Source organism: Mesocricetus auratus, unplaced genomic scaffold, assembly GCF_017639785.1.
Source record: "Mesocricetus auratus isolate SY011 unplaced genomic scaffold, BCM_Maur_2.0 Super-Scaffold_100008, whole genome shotgun sequence".
NCBI classification, from domain to species: Eukaryota; Metazoa; Chordata; class Mammalia; order Rodentia; family Cricetidae; genus Mesocricetus; species Mesocricetus auratus.
Window position 1 is genome coordinate 43407602 of NW_024429192.1, and position 9245 is coordinate 43416846.

The following is a 9245-nucleotide window of genomic DNA, read 5'->3' on the forward strand; positions in this document are numbered from 1 at the left end:
GTGGCTCTATTATTTCATTTCACTACATAGAGTATTGAATTTATAACATTATTTCATTTTAATATATAAAGTATAGCTGTAACTACTGTGCTGTTCCCTCTGTTATCTTTGAAATTTCTAAATCTGTTTGATTAGTTTAGCTATTTTCAACTTGTACATCTTGACCCCTTTTGAGGTTGCATATCAGATATTTACACTGTAATTCATAACAGTGGTAAAATTACAGTTGTGAAGTAGCAAAGAAGTAATTTTATGGTTGGGGGTCACTACAATCCCCAACATGAGTTGTGTATTAAAGTGTCACAGCATTAGGAAGGTTGAGAAACATTGGGTTAGTTGATTTTATGGTGTATTTATCTTGTTCCTTTGAATACCTAGTAATTTTTAAAAATATTTTAAAGTTTAGAGCAGTTTTAGGGCTGCATAAAAGTTGAGAGGAAGGTATAAAGATTCTTCAGGTTCCTCCTCCCAGCACTTACCTAGACTCTTCCATTATCAATAACCTTGACATAGGGGTGGATCTGTTAACTGATAAGCCTACACAAACACCTTATTGTTACCCAAAGTCCACAGTTTACAACAGAAAACAATTAATTTTTATAGAACTGAGTAGATAGAGCTCTATATAGCTAATTCTCTACTCTGTAAGAGTGTGGCTTGTTATAATTAGTGAAACAACATTGATATATTACCACTAACCATGTTCCACAGTGTAGATATGCTGTATCACAATCCAGTTAGTAACAGGCTTCATTAATCATGGGGTCCCATAATAGGTGAAAACTTATATTGCTTAGTGAGATCAGTGACCTCATAGCTTTGTGCAATATTGTTTGTGGCGATGTTCATGCAAATAAACCTACTGACAGACAAAAGCATGGAACATGCTTACTATACTATGGTTTTTATTTTAGTGAGTACTTCACTTTTTTGTTATGCCAGCAATAGTCTTACAAATCTTGTTTCCTGATTGCATCAAGATCCTGCTAAGTAACTGACCTATGTCAAACAGTGTTTATGTACCCTTTACAAAGACTTAATGCATTTCTTATAATTTTCAGCTGTTAAGTAACAACTAATTGTACAGAAAGATAGTATACTTTGCCAAGAGAATTTTAGGTACATACGATATTACTGTGCAGGACAGTTTGACTATGCACTTTCCATTAGCTCACACCTCATCAATTTACTACAGATTTGACTTCTCCAGAATGTTACAGATTTGGAGGTCTACCTTGCATATTCTTTACATACTTTTTCATTTAGCAATACGTATTTATGGTTTCTCAAGTACTTGGGTTTAACCTAGGTACCTGGGGTATCTAGCCTCAGATTCTTGGTCACCTAAGTAGCTTTGGGTATGGATTCTGTCTCATGGACTGAGCCTTCAGTCAAATTAGGTATTGGTTGGTTACTCCCACAAGTTGTGCCACTTGTCCTAGCATATATTTCAGTCAAGACACCACTATAGATCAAAGGGTTTGTGACTTGGTGGTGGTTGTTTCTCTTTTGGGAGCATTCAGAGTACCTTCCTGTACTAAAGATGATAACACATAGTGTTGAAGGCTCTAAATAGTCACCAGATGGACTTTTTCATGTTTGTTCAATGAGTTATGTAGGCATTATCTTCAGCAATGGGGCCTTGCCATCAGTTTGTAGAGAGCAACCTATAGTTTTGGCAACAGCCTGGGTTGTCTGATTTCCACAGTACTCCCTTGACTAATAACTCAATTAGGTGTAATCCAAGTATAGCACTGGAAGCTTCAGTTGGTGACACAAGATGTCCATTTGGGGCAGTCTTCGTCATTATTTGGCAATTTCATGTAGGTTGACAACATATATGTATTTACTTTAGTAAGATTCTACTGTATTTTTTCCATAATACCCCTCAAATAGTCCTTAATTTTAGCGGTCTTTGCCTGTATTATGATCCCCATACCCATTTTCTGCCTTTGCACTTGATCCTCCCGTTCCAGCACATCGCCCGCCAATCCATCTGTCTCCCCTAATCCCTTTATATCTAACCTCTTTGATTCTACAGACTACATCTTGGTTATCACTGATTTAACAGTTAATATCCACATACAAGCAAACATATACTATATTTGTCTTTTTGGGTCTGAAATGATTGTAATGCAAATAATAAGAACCCAGACACTTCTCCAATTCTGTCCCAAGCATTCAAAACTGCTGCATGGCATAAACCTAAGAAGTAATCATCATATAGACATTGTCTTTCTAAAGTAGCATGATCTCCTCCAAGAATTTGACCTTGGGAAATATTCATACCTTTAGCTTTTGCCTATTATTCAATATTCTTAGCCTCTTCTACAAACCTGGAAGTCCATTGTAGTTCAGGCTCTAAAACAGCTTTAATCAAGCCTATCCAGTCTATTGGGATAACTATTACAAACTGACCACGTGTTTATCATTTGCTTCATAAATGGTGAGTGCATGCCTTACAAGACTCCTGCTTCCTTGGATTTCCCTAAATCTAACATTGTCACAGGCTTCTAAATAGCTCTTATAGAACCTCTATCATTTGGCACTTCCTGTAAGGTTATTGGATATATTAAGGCTTGTTCTCTTAAGACATCAAATTCCCTTTTAACTTTAAATTGCAATGGTGAATTTGGTTTCCCATTAAATTCCTCTGTCTGGGTCTAAAAATCTCTATAATTTGCTTTAATAAGTTTTTCCAAGGCCTGCATCTTGGCACTCTATCAAGCAACCCACAACAAAGATTATCAAAATGATAATTAACAGTATGTCAATCCTTTCATTTAATTGTTCCATGAAACCATACAGAGACCTGAGTCTTTCCATTGTAATAGGGTTTCCCACATTTTAATGTGGGAAAAAAACCTCTTTTTTAACTAATCAGGCTGGAGAGATGGATTAGAGGTTAAGAACCCTGGCTGCTCCTCCAAAGGACCTGAGTTCAATTCCCAGAAACCACATGGTGGCTCACAACCATCTATAATGAGATCTGGTGGTCTCTTCTGGCTTGTAGTGCATGAATACATGGAGGCAGAATGTCGTATTCATAATAAACAAATCTTTAAAAAATTCCCAATTGTCCTACCAAATCTGCCAAAAATATATATCAGTGAACTATGGGACATAGCGTGCCTAAATCAAAGAACTAGTTCATAGCCATGAGCTAAGAGCTGCAGCCCAAGGAGAGGGGCTCTAGGAAAAGTCCGAAACCCATGGGAATGTGGCTAAGACAGAGAAAGCAGGGGCAGCTGTCTGAAAGTCCCACCTGCATACTTGGTGGTAGTGGAGGCAGAAATAGTGTAAGAGCCAGAGGGGATGTAGGATACCAACAAAAACAAGCACCCCTTAAATCAAAAAGGATGGGTGCATATAAGAACTCACAGACAAGCAGCACACCCAAGATTTGCATGGATCTGTATCAGATGGAATCCTAGAGCTGAAAGTAGACGTGGGTACATGCCTCCATCCCTAACCCAGAAGTCATTTTTAATTAATAAGTACTTGCAAATGAAAATTTAGTCTTCTAAAAGCAAGTCCCCTTGGGGAAACAAACTACTCTTCAGGGTAGATTACAGGCCCAGCAGTAGAAGGCCAACAGAAAACAAACTCAATGACATTTTCATACAGTCCTTGTCTCAGAATGCCATATCAGGACTTGTATTTCAAATTTTGTCTTATTTTATTTACATTTTGCTTCTTTTTCTTTACATGCCTTTGCCTACATAGTGTAGCTTCAAGTTTAATGCTTTTGTGAGATATCTGAGTATCAAACAAGTGGGTCTCTCATGGTTACTTATTGGCTGGTCATTGTGACATTTCTAGCTTAAGAGAAACTACATGACTTACGTGTTGTATGGGCCAGGTCCTAAAAATGTAACTTATTGTCTAGTTTGGCTATGGGAGAGAAAGAAGAGCAGAGGGCAGTGATATAAAGTGTAGAGGCAGCGGAGCAGGAGCAGTGGGGTTGGGAGAAGGCTGCTGCGTGAGAGAGAAGTATGGGGGATGAAGATGAAAAAGCATGAGGTAGAAAAGGTCCAGCCCCTGCTGCCTTCATGAATTTTCTTATTTACTCTGGTGCTAACTGGGGGCTGCCCTACCCCAAGTCAGCAACAGTATAATAGTCTGGGATGGCATCCATGTCTCTTAGTCTGCAACATATCTATCCGGGTACTTCTGGCTTTTAGTCTCCTTTGAGAAGTCAGATGTTATTCTAGTACACCTGCCTTTATGTTACCTGTTCTTTTCCCCTTGAAGTTTTTAATATTCTTTTTCTGTCTGTTTAGTGTTATGTTGATTTAGTTGATTATGTGTCAAAGGGACCTTTTCTTGTTTGGTCTACTTGTTGTTCTGTATTCTTTTTCTACATAGATAAGCATTTCCTACTATAGGTTAGAGAACTTTTGTTCAGATTTTGTCAAAAACAGTTTCTCTGCCTTTGATTTGGGTTTCTGCTCTTTCCTCTATTCCTATTATAATTAGTCTTTTCAGTGTTCCAGGTTATGTCAAGAGTCTGTAAAACTTTACATTTTCTTTGGTAACTTCTTCTGTTATGTCTTCAATCTTTGAGATTCTCTTCTATCTCTTGGTGTGGCTTGCCTCTGTTCAAGTGCCTAAAATTTTCATTTCCATATTTCCCTTATTCTGTTTTCTTTATTATCTTATTTCTAGTTCCAGTTTATTTGGATATTCAAGTCTATTAAGGGATTTATTAATTTCTTCTTTAAGGACCTTTATCATATTCATAAAGGCATTTTTCTTGTGCTTCCACTAAGTTGCAATTCTCAGGACCTACTGTGGTAGGGTTGTGCTCTAGTGAAGACATTGTCAATTAGGTATCTGGATTTGGGATGATTGTAATTCTTTGGGCTTATATCTGTTCTTGCCTTTCTTTGTTGGGTGTTTTGAACCTTGTTTTTTGTTTTCCTCTCTGGTTGTTAAGAGAATGTGGTGACTGTGTTGCCTGGGAGGGAATTCTGGGATACTGCTATATGTTGCTATGATGATTCTGGGTGATACTGTATTTATAGGTTTTGGAATCTGGCACTTAGAAATTGGGATCAACTGGGGAGAGCACTGAGGGGGTTCACAGGAGGGAGGAAAGCAGGGTGTTCCACCAAGATCTGCTTAGTTCCCTGGTGTCTTAGTTGAGGGTTCTATTGCTGTGAAGACACACCATGGCCACCACAACTTTTGGTTTACAATTCAGATATTTAGCCTATTGTCACTATGGTGGGAATCATGGCAGGATGCAGACAGGCATGGTGCTGGAGAGGTAGATGAGAGTTCTACATCTGGATTGCTGAACAGAAGGGAGAGTCAGTGAACCACTAGGGCTGTCTGGAACTCCTGAAACCTCAAAGCCCACTGCCCATGGCACCCTCTACAACAAGGTCACATCTCCTAATAGTGCAACTCCCTATGGGCTCATGAGGGCCATTTTCATTCAAACCACCACATTCCACTTTCTGGCCCTCCTCAGAAACTTGTAGCCATATCATGATGCAGGATGCATTTAGTCCAACTTCAAAAGCCCCCATAGTCTATTAACAGTCTCAAACTTGTTTCAAAGTTTCTTCTGAGATTCATGCAATCTCTTAAGTGTAATCCCCTGTAAAAATAAAAATGAAAAAAGCAGATCACATTTCCAACATATAATGGCACAGTATATACATTACCAATCCAAAATGTAAGGAAGGGAGCATAGTGAGTCAATACTAGACCAAAGCAAGGCTGAAACTCTGGGCAAACTCCTAACTCTGCACTTCATGTCAGATGTCAAAATGCTCTTCAGATTGCCAATGCCTTTCATCTTTGTTGACTGCAACACACTTCTTACTCTTGGGCTTGTTGCACTCTTAGCAACTTTCCTCAGCAGGTATCCCACTGCTCTGTTATCTCTAATATCTTGGGGTCTTCAACATTATTCATCTTTGTAGCTTCATGCAATGGCCTATGTAGGCCTCCTTGCAGGGACACCACTGATACATGCCTGGCCTCGGTGGCTTTCCTTAGTCTCAGAGGGAGATTCCATAACCCCTTTCTTCTGTCCTTGGCTTTAAAGCCATAACCATGTAGTTGAAGTTGTCAAGTTTACTGTGGCTGGAACTTTGCCCCTTTGTTCAATTACATCTTCACAAATTTTCTGTTTTGATGGTTAGACCAGGCTGGCCTCAGACTCTGCCAGTCTCTGCCTTGTGAGTGCTGGGATTCAAGGCATACACCATCCCATCTGGTCCCAAGTTTTTAATTCCTGAAACTTAGCTCAGGAAGAGAGGAGGTCTTGACCCAAGGTTATCACTGCCTTTATTTCATTTAACATCAGGATTTTCTTTAATCTGTGTATCTTTTTGAGCACAGGACTTAGCTTCCATCTACTACCTGATGCCCCTTTCTCCTTTAATTGTACATTTGGTATTGTTCCATTACAGATCTGCATAAGACTACACAACTAATAACCACAAGACACAGTTAACACCAGGCTGTATTGAAATATCTTCTGCAAACAGAACCAACCCTAAACTCTTCAATTTAGTCTCTGGTAAATTTTTGGACAAGGGCAGAAAGTGGCCACATTCTTCACCAAAATATCACAAGAATTTTCTCTAGGCCACATACTAATATTCTTTTCCTTTGAAGCCTCTTGAGCCGAGCTCCCACGGTCTCCCATGCTTTTACTACTATGGTCCACTAAACCCACTTAAAGTGTCCAATTCCTTTTCTAGTCCAAAGTACCATACTCCTCCAAACAAAAGCATGGTTGGGCCTATCACATGAATACCCACTCCCTGGTACCAACTTCTCAGTTAGGGTTTTTATTGCTATAAAGAGATACCATGACTACTACAACTTTTATAAGGGAAAGAATTTAATTGTGGTGGCTTAAAATTCAGAGGTTCAGTACACTATCATCATAGCAGAAAGCACAGCAAGACACAGGCAGATATGGTACTGGAGAGGTAGCTTAGAGTTTTACATCTGGATTCGTAGACAATACTCAGTGAAACAATAGGCCTAGTCTGAGCTTCTGAAACCTCAAAATCCATACTTAGTGACACTTCATCCAACAAACCCTACCTACTCCAACATGGCCACATCTCATACTAGTGCCTATGGAGGCTACTCTTATTCAAACTACCATACTTGGGAATGGGGGCAGAGAGAAACCACAACAGGCAGTCTGCTACAGAGCTGGGATGAACCTGGGGCATAGATTCGGAGGAGAGAAGGGATAGCCAGGATCTGAACTTCACCTACCTGCTTTTCTTGTCAACTTGCTTCTCTAGAAATTCTGGATGGCAGGTTCCCAGAGAAGGCGTGCTAGAGCTGTGGGGTGCTTTCCTGACCAATCATCTTCAACATCCTTTTTATTTTGTTGTTATTTTTTGTTTTTTCTAGACAGTTTCTCTATGAATCCTCAACTCAGAGACCTGCCTGTCTCTGTCTCCCAAGTGCTGGAATTAAAGGTACATGCCACTATTGCCTGGCCGTCTTCAACATTCTTAGCATTCATTATTTCTTTTCTTCAAATATAGAACAAAAGCTTACATCACACTTGTAACAATGCACCTGTACACTCACTCTCTCAACATATGAACATGTTGTATTAACTGCAAAACTGCTAAGTACTTCAATTATTCCAATATAAATGATATAATTTACTGATATTTGTGGTTTGTCACAACATTACAAGAATGTTCAATTTCTGGCATTAAAAATAAAGGAAAATTGGTTACTGCCAATTTAATAATTGAGTTAGTTAGGAACTAGAAACAAAAGGTTTAATCCAAAGTATAAAAATTATAAGAGAAAATTGGTATTGGCTGACTCTGCCTACAACTTACTTATTACTCCCTATGGTGGTTTGAAAGAAAATGGCCCCCACAGGAAGTGAACTAGCAGGAGGTGTGGATTTGTTGGAGGAAGTGTGTCACTGTGGGGGGTAGGCTTTGAGGTCTTCTATGCTCAAGCTTCACCCAGCAACACAGTTCACTTACCGTTGCCTGCAGATCAAGACATAGAACTCTTCAGGTCTAGCAGCATCTGCTTGCATGCCATCATGTCCTGTATCATGATGGTAATGACTAAGACTCTGAAACTGTAAGTTAGCCCTAATTAAATGTCCTTTTATAAGAGTTGCTGTAGTCATGGTGTCTCTTCACATCAATAGAAACCCTAACTAAGATGTTGCCAAACCCACAAGACATGTTATTATAAACTACTCTGCATCACTATAAGCAAATAGCTAAATACATTGATGACAGCTGAGGTTTTTCCATTTACCTACTTAAAGCAAATACTGTAATACTGCATGGGAATTATTTATTTCCATATAGACAACTTACAGTGTCAACTGGAGTTTAAAGGAGAATATGATGAATGGTGCAATGCATAGAGAAGCAAAGATTTACAATTCTATCTATCTATCTATCTATCTATCTATCTATCTATCTATCTATCTGTGGTTCTCAACCTGTGGGTTGCAACACTTTGTGGGTGGGGTTGAAAGACCCTTTCATGGTAGTCACATAATTTATAACAGTAGCAAAATTACAGTTATGCTTAGGTAACAAAAATTATTTTATGGTCAGGGGTCACCACAACATGAGGAACTGTACTAAAGGGTTGTAGCATTAGAAAGGTTGAGAAACACTGCTATATATTGTGTTACAATATTAATTTTTTAGTGGAGGATGGAATTAAAAGAACTGTTGTCAGAAGAGATTTAAGAAGTCAGTCCTAGTTACACAATATCTATAAGTCATGTGTTTTATATATAAATACAAAATAGTAAAAGACACAATATAGCAAGATAAAATACAAAAATTTAGTAGCAGTTATTAGCAAACAAAATAGATCATAAAACAAAGATTCCCAAAGATTTCTTAGTGGGCAAATACCTAAATAAGGATGCTTAACTTTTGCTTTAAAAGTTAATGGCGCAATACAAAACTATTTATATATTAAATGTGTATACTACAGGAACTAACATATCTGTAGCTAGAATAGAAATCCAATTGCCCTTGAAAGCAAGAATGGATTTGTCAACATACCACATTTTAAGAAAACACAGCCAGATATAGTGAATCACACTCATCATTTCAGTCCTTGGAAAGCCGAAGCAGGAGATCATCATAACAAGACCTTGAGCAAGAGCTCCATAGTAAATTCAAGATCAGTCTGGATTAGAAAGGAACCTCGTCTCAAAAAGTCAACAACAACAAAATTAAAAACAAGAGCAAAAAATG